The 14,791-nt window shown below is 43.7% G+C and overlaps 1 protein-coding gene across 1 annotated transcript in view; it reads left to right on the top strand.

The window, feature by feature from the left end:
* Positions 1–14,791, top strand: part of Serf2 (small EDRK-rich factor 2) — a 233,729-nt gene that overhangs the window by 162,299 nt on the left and 56,639 nt on the right. The gene's annotated exons all lie outside the window — the stretch shown is intronic.

Below are 14,791 nucleotides of genomic sequence, written 5' to 3' on the forward strand. Positions count from 1 at the left end.
ATACATGCAGACAAATCACCCATACTTATTAGTATTATTATCATCATCATCATCATCATCATCGTCATCATTATCTTATTTTTTTGAGACAGTCTATAAAAAATTTGTTTTGTTTTTAATTTTCGAGACAGGGTTTCTCTGTGTAACAGTCCTGGCTGCCCTGGAACTCTCTATGTAGATCAGGCTGGCCTAGAACTCAGGGATCTGCCTGCCTCTGCCTCTTGAATGCTTGGATTAAATGGACATGCCACTGTTCTTGGCTATAAACTTGTTTTCAATTTAAAAAACAAACCAAAATCAGGCCAAGGTGCTATGGTGCACACCTTTAATCCCAGCACTGCGTAACAGCCAGGACTGTTACACAGAGAAACAAAAACAAAACAAAATTTATTTTTATTTTAGGTGCATTTGTGTTTTGTCTGCATATATATGTCTGTGTGAGGCTGCCAGGTCTTGGATTACAGACAGTTGCAAGCTGCCATGTGGGTGCTAGGAATTGAAACCAGGTTCCCTGGAAGAGTAGAGTAGTCAGTGCTCTTAACCACGGAGCCATGTCTCCAGTCCCCACATGCCCTGTATTGTATCCACAGCTGGGCCTGGGTTCTCTGCCTAGAAACTTTGGTGATTGGTAAGTTCCTAATATGGAAACTTTGTGAACACAGTTTATTTCCAGAAGTTGAAGATCAAGTGGCTATGTGTCCTGGCAATAGCGCAGAGGGGACTTGGTTTCCCAGGGGGCAGTGCAGATCCTGGCCAAACATTAGATAATATTTGATAATATTTGACAACAGTAGTTTCTTAGTCACGGGAGCTGAGACACCATTGTCTCTGGGGCAAGGTTAAGGTTGCCATAGCTACGTTTCTGGGTTGTGGCCTAAACCTCAGCAAGGATGAGCTAAACTAGGTTTTTTATTTTTATTTTTCAATTTGTAGACATACTTGGGAAGAAGGAATCTCAATTGAGGAACTGCCTCCATCACATGGTCTGGTGGGCATATCTGTGGGGCATCTTCTTGATTAATGATTTATATGGGAGGGCCCAGCCCATTGTAGGTGGTGCTACTCCTGGACTGGTGGTCCTGGGTAGTTTCTTAAAAGCAATCTGAGCAAGCCATGGGGAGCCAGTTATGAAGTCTCTAGCTCTGCTTCAGTTCCTTTTTTTTTTTTTTTTTTTTTTTTGGTTTTTCGAGACAGTGTTTCTCTGTGGCTTTGGAGCCTGTCCTGGAACTAGCTCTGTAGACCAGGCTGGTCTCGAACTCACAGAGATCCGCCTGCCTCTGCCTCCCAAGTGCTGGGATTAAAGGCGTGTGCCACCATTGCCCGGCGTCTGCTTCAGTTCCTACCACCAGGTTCCTGCATTGAGTTCCTGCCCTGACTTCCCCCCTCAGTAAGGACTGTAAGTTGCAAGATGAAATAAACCCTTCTCTCCTTAAGTTGATTTTGGTCAGCAATAGAAAATCAAATTAGGCCACCAGCATAGAACAATAGCACCCTGTCACCTTGCTAACCGTGCTCGCTTAGTGGCCTCTTCACACAGAGAAAATGGAGAGCTTGGTCAAGGAGAAGGCCCTTTAGGTGGCAGGGACTGTTTCTCTGAAACAGAAAGCCGACTGACAGAAAGACTGGTATAATGTCGCAGAGCCTGATGGTCACGAATGTCTTGAACCAGGTCTGCCAGCCGGTGTGAGTTGGTTCTGCTCCAGCAGGACCCTCAAGCTTCACTCTTGAGGGGTTCCCACCGGAAAGTCAATCATCCCAGACTCCTTGGCAGGTTGGAGAAAGACAAACCTTCTCCAGGAACCTGGAGTTGATCTTCTCATAGCTGACAGGCCAGCTTAGTTAGAGAATCACCTCTTGTCTTCTGCTCTGCCTTGTGAGCTCGGGAGCATTGGAGCCAGCCCTGACTTCGACACTGTTTCTAGGCTACTAAGCCTCAGCAGACGCCACAGTGGCATCCATGAGTGAACCCCAGGGGCCATCAGGTCTTTCTGCTGCCTAGTGTAACCTGCCCTTTGCTGTTTTACCAGAGAAGTGGCTCCAACTTTCTTTTATATGTCCCCGTGGGGTTTCTACTTGACTCTAGTTCTAAACAGCAATTTATAGTGAGGTTCCTCCCCAAACTTTCCCCTGTTCTTTCTTTAAAATCCTTTCCCATTCTCTTCCTCAACCCATGGGCTGGCAAGATGGTTCGATGGGTAAAATGTCTGCTGCCAGGACTGATGACCTAAGTTCAATTTCCAGAATCTACATGATGGGAGGAGAGAACTAACGTCCACAAGTGTCCTCTACCTCCATGTGCACGTGCGCGCACACACACACATACACACACACATACACACATATACACACATACACACACATACACACACACACACAGAGCAAAATAAAACAAGGGGTTTTGTTTTGTTTTAAGTCCCACAGTTACTGCGCAAGATTGGACCTCCCAACACTCTGTCATGGAAAAGGAAGGATTCCACCCCTCCTGAAGATTTCTATACAGTTGATGTTAATGAGGGAGGAAGACATATTTCCTACTGTGCATAGGGTCCTGTAAACATACCTTGGCCTATGATCTGATAAATGACACTGATGAATCTCAACAACTACAAAACGTAACAACAACCACAAGAGACAGGAAGTAGGGGCCTAGTTAGGAAGAAGAAAGTGTGTGTGTGTGTGTGTGTGTGTGTGTGTGTGTGTGTGTGTGTGCAGGTCGGTGATGGTAACAGAGGGTAGGACTAAAACACATTATGTACATATATGAAAGTGACATAATGAAGCCCATTATCACACATAATTAATATGCTAATAAAAACAACTTGTATAAAATTATTTATAGACAAGGAAATTGAGACCCAGGGAAATTAAAGGAGCTAGCTCATGTTACTGAGGAGTAGCATATTTCCAAAGCCTGTTAAAGTTGGGAAGTTAAACACATCATTCACCAGTATTTCTTCCTCTACCCAGCAAGGGTTCCTCATTCAGTCTGAAGACCAGAGGATAGTCACAAGATGGTCTTGGTTACCCAAAGTAATTGCTGGGTTCAGCCCACCCTGCACTGCTCCTGGATTTCCTTTGATTCTGTAACCAATTATAATACAGTCTCCCCCTTTTCTGTGTTCAGGATAGCAAACACTAAGATGGTTTAGGTTTAAATCATGGCTGCATATTACTAGCCATGTGTTCTGGGAAGTTCCTAACCTGTGTCTACAATTACTCATAGATGAGTACTCTGCCAGGCATTGCGTGTCTGTAATCCCAGACCTGCAGGCTAAAGCAGGGCCTGAAGCAGTGTCTTGATAGTCACCTCATAGTATTCTAGCATCTCTCTGTGCTAAAGACCCTAATATAAAGTGTAGTAGTATTTCCTTTGTATATCTCTATATACTTTAAATCACGTCTAGATCATCTATAATACCCAAAACAAAGTAAAGGCTATACAAATAGTTCTTATATTGTCTGTTGTGGAATAATTACCCAAAAAAGTCCATGTCTCTTCAGTACAGAAGCAATTAAAAGATTTTGGGAGAGGCTGGAGAGCTAACTCAGAGGTTAAGATAACATACTGCTGGGGCCGGTGAGATGGCTCAGAGGTTAAGAGAACTGACTGCTCTTCAGGAGTTCCTGAGTTCAATTCCCAGTAACCACATGGTGGCTCACAGCCATCTGTAATGAGATCCGGTGCCCTCTTCTGGTGTGCAGGTGTACATGGAAGGAATGTTGTATATATAATAAATAAATAAATCTTAAAAAAATACATAAACAGATAAAGTTAATTTAAAAAACACACACACACACACTGTCCTTCCAGAGGCCCCAAGTTTGCTTCCCATCATCCAGCCAGGTAGCTTACAATTACCAGTAGTAACTCCAACTCTGGGGACACAGCCATCTTCTGACCTCTAAATGCCAGATACATATGTATAAACACATATACATACATACATACATAATTTTAAAACTTTTTCAACTCATAGTTGGTTGATATGCAGATATGAAATTCATACAATGAGCTGGCTGCGCAGAGTATGCTGTACAGTCAGGGATGGTAATGAGGCCTCACCTACTATGTGACAAAACTTTTCCTATACACACATCTGTGGGTTACCCCAGACTGGTAACCCACAAAAAAAACAAAGAACAGGCACTGGGTAAAAGGTTTGAGCCCACTTGCAGGTGAAAAAACTTAGCAAAACTCACTAAACCCACAAAATCTCACCAATCCCTGGCTCACCCCAAGCTCAGGACTTGAAATCTCACCACCCTGAAAAGCTTCCTCACTCCCAAATAAGCTGGTCTCCTGTTCACTTCCCTCCTGCTTCTCGCCCAGGTAGAGGCAACCATCCTCTTGTGTTTCCCAATAAATCTCCTGTGAGGTTTGTTGTGTGGTGTGACTATTCCTTGGCTCCCAGTTGTCAGGACACCTTTTCCTTCAGAGCTGTAACACCTGCAATAGGAAAAGCTTCCCCCTCAGAGCTGTAACACTTCCATTGTAGAAGTCTTCCCCTCAGAGCTGTAACACTTCCATTGTAGAAGTCTTCCCCTCAGAGCTGTAGCACTTCCATTGTAGAATCCCTTCCCCTCAGAGCTGTAACACTTCCATTGTAGAAGTCTTCCCCTCAGAGCTGTAACACTTCCATTGTAGAATCCCTTCCCCTCAGAGTTGTAACACTTCCATTGTAGAAGTCTTCCCCTCAGAGCTGTAACACTTCCATTGTAGAAGTCTTCCCCTCAGAGCTGTAACACTTCCATTGTAGAAGTCTTCCCCTCAGAGTTGTAACACTTCCATTGTAGAAGTCTTCCCCTCAGAGCTGTAACACTTCCATTGTAGAAGTCTTCCCCTCAGAGCTGTAACACTTCCATTGTAGAATCCCTTCCCCTCAGAGCTGTAACACTTCCATTGTAGAAGTCTTCCCCTCAGAGCTGTAACACTTCCATTGTAGAAGTCTTCCCCTCAGAGCTGTAACATTTCCATTGTAGAAGTCTTCCCCTCAGAGCTGTAACACTTCCATTGTAGAATCCCTTCCCCTCAGAGTTGTAACACTTCCATTGTAGAAGTCTTCCCCTCAGAGCTGTAACACTTCCATTGTAGAAGTCTTCCCCTCAGAGTTGTAACACTTCCATTGTAGAAGTCTTCCCCTCAGAGCTGTAACACTTCCATTGTAGAAGTCTTCCCCTCAGAGCTGTAACACTTCCATTGTAGAAGTCTTCCCCTCAGAGTTGTAACACTTCCATTGTAGAAGTCTTCCCCTCAGAGCTGTAACACTTCCATTGTAGAAGTCTTCCCCCTCAGAGCTGTAACACTTCCATTGTAGAAGTCTTCCCCTCAGAGTTGTAACACTTCCATTGTAGAAGTCTTCCCCTCAGAGTTGTAACACTTCCATTGTAGAATCCCTTCCCCTCAGAGCTGTAACACTTCCATTGTAGAAGTCTTCCCCTCAGAGCTGTAACACTTCCATTGTAGAAGTCTTCCCCTCAGAGCTGTAACACTTCCATTGTAGAATCCCTTCCCCTCAGAGCTGTAACACTTCCATTGTAGAAGTCTTCCCCTCAGAGCTGTAACACTTCCATTGTAGAAGTCTTCCCCTCAGAGTTGTAACACTTCCATTGTAGAAGTCTTCCCCTCAGAGCTGTAACACTTCCATTGTAGAAGTCTTCCCCTCAGAGCTGTAACACTTCCATTGTAGAATCCCTTCCCCTCAGAGCTGTAACACTTCCATTGTAGAATCCCTTCCCCTCAGAGCTGTAACACTTCCATTGTAGAAGTCTTCCCCTCAGAGCTGTAACACTTCCATTGTAGAAGTCTTCCCCTCAGAGCTGTAACACTTCCATTGTAGAATCCCTTCCCCTCAGAGTTGTAACACTTCCATTGTAGAAGTCTTCCCCTCAGAGCTGTAACACTTCCATTGTAGAATCCCTTCCCCTCAGAGTTGTAACACTTCCATTGTAGAAGTCTTCCCCTCAGAGCTGTAACACTTCCATTGTAGAAGTCTTCCCCTCAGAGCTGTAACACTTCCATTGTAGAATCCCTTCCCCTCAGAGCTGTAACACTTCCATTGTAGAAGTCTTCCCCTCAGAGCTGTAACACTTCCATTGTAGAAGTCTTCCCCTCAGAGCTGTAACACTTCCATTGTAGAATCCCTTCCCCTCAGAGTTGTAACACTTCCATTGTAGAATCCCTTCCCCTCAGAGCTGTAACACTTCCATTGTAGAATCCCTTCCCCTCAGAGTTGTAACACTTCCATTGTAGAATCCCTTCCCCTCAGAGCTGTAACACTTCCATTGTAGAATCCCTTCCCCTCAGAGTTGTAACACTTCCATTGTAGAAGTCTTCCCCTCAGAGCTGTAACACTTCCATTGTAGAATCCCTTCCCCTCAGAGCTGTAACACTTCCATTGTAGAATCCCTTCCCCTCAGAGCTGTAACACTTCCATTGTAGAAGTCTTCCCCTCAGAGCTGTAACACTTCCATTGTAGAAGTCTTCCCCTCAGAGCTGTAACACTTCCATTGTAGAATCCCTTCCCCTCTGAGCTGTGGTGCCTCCACTGGGAAACCTTCCCCCTCAGGGCTGTAACACTGACAGATACCACCAAAGTCCGACTTGGTGAACCAATGAGTTTTATTGGGATACTTACAGGAATATGAGTGAGGGGTTACTTACAGGAGCAGAAATGGCTCAAAGAGAGTTAGATCGCCAAAGCCCACCCCAGCACGGGTGACGTTTCACACTGCACAGCCTGAAGGCAGCTCAACAAGCGGAGTGTCCTTTCCAGGTGCCTCAGTTGGTGTGAACATTTTCCATGCAGTTGGTCTGCTCTGAGGGCCTTCTTTACAGGTCAGCTTCCTGAATCTGGAAGGTTCTCTCATCTTTTATGGCTTACTCTGGGCAGGAGAGGCCTGGTGAATCTGGTCAGTTTAAGGGACTTCCTGAAGCTATGTTGAGCCTTCCTGCTTAAGGAGCATCCTGCGGGATGGAATGTTCCACACCTCAGAGGAAACTGCTAGACTAGACAACATCACCTAACTAATCAGGTATCATCAGACAACCAGACGATCTGAATGGGACACTGCTTGGCAGTCCAGATGATGCAGTGAATGGCAGGTAACCCTGCTAAGGAATCAGGCTGAGCTAAGGGTTGGTGAAGTGTATGAGGTTGGGTGTGTTGATTATTGTTACAGGTTAGCAAGATCCAACAACAAGACAAACCTCAACCTACAAGTAATCAAAATAAAGAACAAAACAAGCAAACTAAAATTATAAAAACCATGTGTCCTGTTAAAAAATGAGCCTGGGTGTGGGAGGACTGGAATATTGTGATGTAGTGGTTAGGATGGATAGGTGGACAAAGGAGTTGAGAACTCTGAAACCTCACAGGACAACAACTCCCACAAGGTGACCCCTGCCGAGAAGGTCTAATGCCAAATTCGTAAGCTGCAATTATTTCTCTCCCTCTTGCTTGTCTTTTGCAACCCAACTGTTTATTGCTTACTGGGCAGCCACACATTCCTCACATATTCTGCATCCTTTGCAGTCAGATGTGCTCAGGTGATTCATTCTGCCCAGGGGATTGTGCCTAACCAATGCATCGAAGTCTCCACACTGCTGAAGCAAACAGAAACTGTGTCAGGAGACCAGAGCAACTTGAGGCTCAAATTACCCCCAGCCCTATGGCTGACCTCAGTAAGTGCAAGTCCTGTATTGGTACATTCATCTAGTCCTCTATTATTTTTATTTTAATTTTAATTTTTTTGTTTTTTGTTTTTTAAGACAGGGTTTCTCTATGTAGCTTTGGAGCCTGTCCCGGAACTTGCTCTGTAGACCAGGCTGCCCTCAAACTCTCAGAGATCTGCCTGCTTGTGCCTTCTGAGTGCTGGGATTACAGGCATTTGCCACCACCGCTGGCTATTTTTTTTAACTTAAAATATTACACTTTCATTCAATTTGTGGGAGTGGGGCACTTGAGCCATGGTGCACACGTGGAGGTCAGAAGATTGTTGGGAGTCAGTCTCCTTCTACCCTATGGATCCCTGGGATCACACTCAGGTTTTTCTGAATTTAGCAGCAGGTGTGTATACCCACTGGCCCCAGTACATTTATTTGAACCTTGTGATGGTTAATTTGGTTGTTAACTTGACGGGATCACTGAAGATACAAGTCTCTGGGCATGTTATGCTGTGGGGTTATCTAGATCAGATAACTGAGTTGGGAAGAGTCACTGTAAATGTGAGGGACACTTCCATGGACTAGGTTCCTGGATGCATAAAAGGAAACAGCAACTGAGTCTCAGCATGCATTACTCTCTGCTTCCTGGATCACAGCAATCAGAAAGGTAACACAAACCTTCAAATCAACATCGTCAGCACTTTTATGGATTGATTCTCTCCCTCTCTCTTTATGTGTGCGACAATTGGTTTTAATATCAAGTTGCCACACGTTAGAATGACCTGAGTAGGAAGCTGTACCTGGAGAATTGTCCTGATGGCCTTAAGAGATGTGAGAAGACCCGCTCCAAATGTGGAGGGCACCCAGATCAAAAAGGGCATGGTGGTAGCATGATCATTCACCTTCTGCTCACCTGGCCTTCACTCTTGCTGCTGAGTTGACTTACCCTGTTTCTGCTGTTCACCTGGCCTTCACTCTCACTGCTGAGTTGACTTACCCTGTTTCTGCTGCCACCCATTCCTTTGTTTCTAGCAGAACCAGCTACTTCAAGTTTCCATCGTTGACTGAGGACCAGCAGCTCTCCAGGAACTTCCCAGGTTTTCAGCTCCAGACTGGAAGAGCTTAGGTACCTAACCTTGCGGACTGAGCCACTTCTGGTTCTGGGTCTCTAAGTGACGGACACCCACTGTGGGACTTCTGCAACTACCAGGCAGCCTGCCTCAAGGATCAAGCAACTGCCAAATACTCAGCCTCTCAGGTGTGAGACAATGTTGTACTTCACCATAAGCTGACTTAATAAATCTTTATACATATGAATATACATACATACATTTTATATATCCATCTTTGTATTTTGACATTATAGCTCTAAATTCTATGTCTCTTCCTATCACTTTTTAGTTTGATGACCACAAATATCTATAAAGTATCCATAAAGCAGAGATAAGCCAGGCATAGTAGCCTATCCAGACATGCAATCCCAGTACTTGGGAGGTGAAGGCAGAAGGATCAGGAGTTCAAAGGCATCTTTGGCTACATAGCTGGTCTGAAGCTAGCCTGAGCTACATGTAGAGCAAGCTGGTGAACCGGCTCAGTGGGAAAGATCCTCTGTGAAAGACCTCCAGAGCTAAGCAGGGAGAGGGTTCCTGAGGATGACTCTAAGTCAAGAAAACTGTTTGGCATCTTTCCCTGGGATTAGGAAAACAAGGGGCTAGGGATGTATCTCACTGGTAGAGCACTTGCACAGCATACACAAAACTCTGGATCTGATCCCCAGAAGCATTATTGGAAAGAGTAGGAGATGGAGAGGAAGGGGAACGTTTGAAGGATAGTAATTAAATTCAGTATGGGCTAGCTTACAAACTATGTACCCAAGTGCAGATGTTTAGCAGGCAATTGAGTTATTAAGAGGTCTGGTAAGAAAATGGAAATGGAAGTCATTAGCACACAGCACACGGTGGCTGAAACAATGTAAGAAAACCAATCAGGGAAGCTGGTAAAAGAGTGCTGTGCACAACTGACGATCTGAGTTCAATCTCCAGATCCACAGTGGAAGAACTGATTCCAGAAATTGTCCTTTGACCTTCACCCTGCACTGTGGTATGTGCACATATGCACACATGAATAAAAATAATAATGGTAAGATCCAGACCTAACGGGGTGGGGTGTGGGCGTAGGCTGGTGCACATCTTTAATCCCAGCTCTCAGAAGGTTACAACAGGGAGATCTCTATTCATTCGAGGTCAGCCTGGTCTACATAGTGAGCTCCTGGCCATCCAAGGCTATATAATAAAGACCCTGTCTGGGTGATGCTGATGCACGCCTTTAATCCCAGAACTCAGGAGGCAGAGGTAGGCAGATCTCTGTGAGTTTGAGGCCAATATGGTCTACAGGGCGAGTTCCAGGACAGCCAGAACTAACACAGAGAAATCCTGTCTCAAAAAACAAACAAAAACTATTGCTGAAGACAATAATAAATACACTGGATTTCAGGACATAGAGAAATCAAGTTTATATTGACCTGAAAACTTCTTCCCTGATGGTTAGTTTTCATGGAGGCTACTGGGGTCAAAGACTAAATGGTCTTACCCAGCACTGGAACCTGCATGCCATAATACTGACTTGTCAGGCAAGATATGCCCACTGGAGCCTAGGCAGTTTGGATGCTCAACTTACTAGAACTGGATGGAGGTGGGGGTTCCTTGGACTTCCCACAGGACAGGGAACCCTGATTGCTTTTCGGGCTGGGGGGAGACTTAATTGGGGGAGGGGGAGGGAAATGGGAGGCGGTGGCGGGGAAGAGACAGAAATCTTTAATAAATAAATAAATTAAAAAAAAAACAAAAACAAAAAAAAAAGATATGCCCACTGGTATAATAGTGACATGAAAGTTATAGAGGTTACCAACTACTTTATGATTGAATATGAATATGATTGAATTTCCACTGGAGGAAATTCATGCCTACTACTGTAAACATGGTCAAAATTCCATGACTTGGGAGGTCATAGGCCTTAGGGCAGAATTTACCATTAGTGTTTTGCTAAATGGACATAACAGCAATCTGCCCTGTAAATATTTGTGTTTATACCCACAGATTAGTGCTGTTCTCAACACTGGCCAGAGAAGCCTCCTTCTTCGGTGGGCAGCAATGCAGAGACTCATAAATGGTCAAAATGCTGAGATTAGGTGCTGTTGAGTGCTCAGCCCTAAGTGGGACACATATCAACCTGCTGGGATTAAAGGCATGTGCCACCACCGCCCGGCTAATTATTATTTTTTTCTTCTATCAAGTTCTTAATGTATTTCAGGCTGGCCTTGAACTTGACTCATAGCCGAGGATAGAGCTGACTTTCTGACTGTTCTACTCTAACTTCTGAGTACTAAGATTACAGATGTGTTCTACCAGACCAGTTTTATATAGCTATGGGGGTCAAACCCAGAGTTTCAATGCTAGGCAAACATTCTACCAAATGAACTCCATCCCCATACTAAGAAAATACTATCCATCCATCTATCTATCTATCTATCTATCTATCTATCTATCTATCTATCTATCTATCTATCTATTTTTGGCTTTTTAAGACAGGGTTTCTTTGTAGAAAAGACATTTTTAAATAAGCTGCTGCTAAGGGCTCAGAGATGTGGCTCAGCAGTGAAGAGTTCTTACAGCTCTTGTAAGAGGCCCCAAATTGAGTTCCCAGCACACACACCAGTTGACTCACAATCACCTGTCACTTCAGTTCCGATGGATCCAATAACTCCTTACCTCTGCAGACACGTGGATACACACAATAACTCCTTACCTCTGCAGACACGTGGATACACACAATAACTCCTTACCTCTGCAGACACGTGGATACACACAGTAACTCCTTACCTCTGCAGACACGTGGATACACATATGATACACACAAACTCATGCAGGCACACATACACTCACACAAATAAACACAACTTTTTTTTAAAAAGTAATTCCAGTTTCTAATTGTACAAGGAATAAGCCATGCCCTGTAGTTCTAGCTCTCAGATAGGGGTACCTCCTAGTTCAAGGTCAACCTGGTCTGTATAGCAAATTCCACATTAGCCAAAGCTACATAGTGACACCCTTTCTCAAAAGCTGGGAGGTGGCATATACTTTTCTTTTTTAGGCATATACTTTTAATTCCAGTACTCATGAGGCAGAGGCAGGTGAATCTATGTGAGTTCGAGGCCAGACTGGTCTACAAAGCAAGTTTCAGGACAGCTAGAGCCACACAGATAAACCCTGTCTCAAAAAACCATAAAAAGGAAAGAAAAGGAAAAAAAATGCTTATTCAAGCTGAGTGTTTTGTCACATGCCTGTAATTCCAGTTCCTGGAGGCAGAATATAGATAACAAAAGACAAGCAAAGAAGATGCCCTTAGTTCATACAAGTCACTCTGTCACCCAAGCAGGAGAATCACAAATTAGTGATCTCTGCTCAGCTCTCAGATGATGCTTGCTAAGAAGCAATAAAATGCCAGAAATAAAGGTAAAAACTGGCTGAGCCAGTCCTTAGCTCAACGTTTAATTCCTGATCCCCTGCTCCTACCTTTGAAGTACTGGGATTACAAGGATGCACCACCATGTCCGACTGTGTTGTTCTTGATTTCAGGAAATCCTCCTGGTAAGATGGCTCAGCTGTCAAGTCTAATAAACTGATTTCAAGTCCCACCTCCACTCATGCTTTATAGTATTCAGACACAGAGACACATACAAAGTAAATGACAAAGTCAGTCTAATAAAAAAGGAAACCTTTGTATACATCGTTTGGACATATAATTCATATCACATAAACATTTTAAAGTATACAATTCAGTGTTTTATCTTATTTTTCGTATTTGTTTTATTTGTGTGTGAGGCTGGGTAGAAGTGCTGCCTGCATGTGTGTTCATATGTGTACAGGTACATACCCACACATATATGTGTAGAGGCCAGATGTCAACATCAAATGCATTCCTCTATTACTCTCCACCTATTTTTTTTTTTTGAGACAGGGACACTAATTGAACCTGGAACTCTGTTTTAGTTAGAGTGGCTGGCAAGTGAGCCCTGGGGTTTACCTGTCTCTGCCTACCAGGACTAGGGTAATACACACGCTGCCATGCCTGGCTTCTGTGTGGGTGCTGGGACCTGAACTTACATCCTGATCCTTCGCCAACAAGCACTTTATCAACCAGACCATCTCCCCAACCTGCTTGTTTTTTGAGACAAGGTCTAACTATCCATAGAGCTCAAGCCAGGATAGGCTACATAATAAGTTCTAGCACAGCATGGACTATGGAGAGAAACTTTATTTCAAAGAAAAAGAAGTTTTCAATTAAAAAAATTTTTTTAATATTTATTTTTTTTTAATGTAAAGTGTATTTATTTAAAAAAAATACAAAATAAACTACAAGTCTGTCTTTGTTTTTGGCCTTTCCTTGTTTTCTTTTACTGAGATGGGGTGTCCTTCACCTCCTCACAGTTTTGGCCAGACCAGGGGAACTAAGGAAGGCAAAGCCCTCCCACAGCAGGTCTCCCAGGGCAGATAGTAGTTTAGTCACTTGAGCCTGGCCTGAAGTTGCTGGAGGCCTTGTGAGGACAACAAGTTATGTATACAATATTCTGTCTGTGTGTATGCCTGCAGGCCAGAAGAGGGCACCAGACCCCATTACAGATGGTTGTGAGCCACCATGTGGTTGCTGGAAATTGAACTCAGGACCTTTGGAAGAGCAGGCAGTGCTCTTAACCACTGAGCCATCTCTCCAGCCCTCAACTAAAAAAATTTAAATGAGAGTTTATCTTACACATCTGACTATTTTATGGCATATACACACATATTCCACATAAAGAATACATTGTATAACATGTAAATATACATATAATAGATAAAATGTTTCTACATATCAAGCACTCAACAAGCAATAGAATTTTTTAAAATGTTTATTAATTTTTATGTGCATGTGTGTTTTGTCTGCATCTATGTCTGTGCACCACATGCATGCAGTGCCTGAGAAGAGAAGAAGAGGACATCAGATTCCTGGACCTGGATTACAGGCAGTTGTGAGCCACCATGGGGGTGCTGGGAACTGAATCCAGATCCTCTACAAGAGCAGCAAATGTTCTTTACCACAGATCCATCTCCTCTGCCAAGGTTGATAGAATTTTTAATAACAAGCATTTCCAAAGCAATAAATCCTATGCTGGGCATGTAACCCTATAACTCAGGAAGTTGAAGCAGGAGTTCAAGGCCAGCCTGTACTGCATTGTAAATTGAGGTCAGTGTGGGGTAGAACCAGAGACCCTATCTCCAAAAAACAACAAACCGAAAAGACTTGAGTCCTTCCACAATGGAATGGAATACCTTCAGATAGTACATCACCAACCATCAGCTTGATAGTCGCTCTTTCAGTTATAAAGGGCTTCCTGCTGGGGTTTATAGAACAGTGGTAGGATATATGAGGATATGGGGTTGATCTCTGGAACCATATACACGCACACAATAAGGTGTCTCTGTTTTGATGGAAATTAGATCAATTCTGAAGTCCTACAAACTGTGGAACATAAACTGAATTGAAAACGTCCCTGATCTATGATGAGGGAGATGAAGAAATGTACTGTCTTTGGTCCAGATACGGGTATAAACAATATGTGACCGAAGCCAATAGTATGTGGGAGCATTCTGGACCATTTGGTCTGGACTGTTGGCTGATTCTGGAATTGAAGTCGAGTCCATTAAGATCAGTGAAGAGAGAGGAAGCTAGAGATGTGACTGCTAAAGCACGGACCCACCATGGATGAAGCCCAGGTTGTATCCCAGCACTGAAAAGAAAGTGCGGTGGTGGTGCACGCCTTTAATCTCAGGACTTGAGTTCTCTGTGAGTTCGAGACCAGCCTGGTCTACAAGAGCTAATTCCAGGACAGGCTCCCAAACTACAGAGAAACCCTGTCTCAAAAAACCAAAAAAAAAAAAAAAAAAAGAAAAAAAAAGAAAAGAAAAGGAAAGAAAGAAAGAAAGAAAGAAAGAAAGAAAGAAAGAAAGAAAGAAAGAAAGAAAGTTAATGCTGCCCAAGGGAGCATTAGCAGAGTAGGCGATGGAAACCTGACCTCTCAAGTAGTTAAACCGA

Source organism: Microtus pennsylvanicus, chromosome 2 (genome assembly GCF_037038515.1).
Source record: "Microtus pennsylvanicus isolate mMicPen1 chromosome 2, mMicPen1.hap1, whole genome shotgun sequence".
In the NCBI taxonomy this organism is placed as follows: Eukaryota; Metazoa; Chordata; class Mammalia; order Rodentia; family Cricetidae; genus Microtus; species Microtus pennsylvanicus.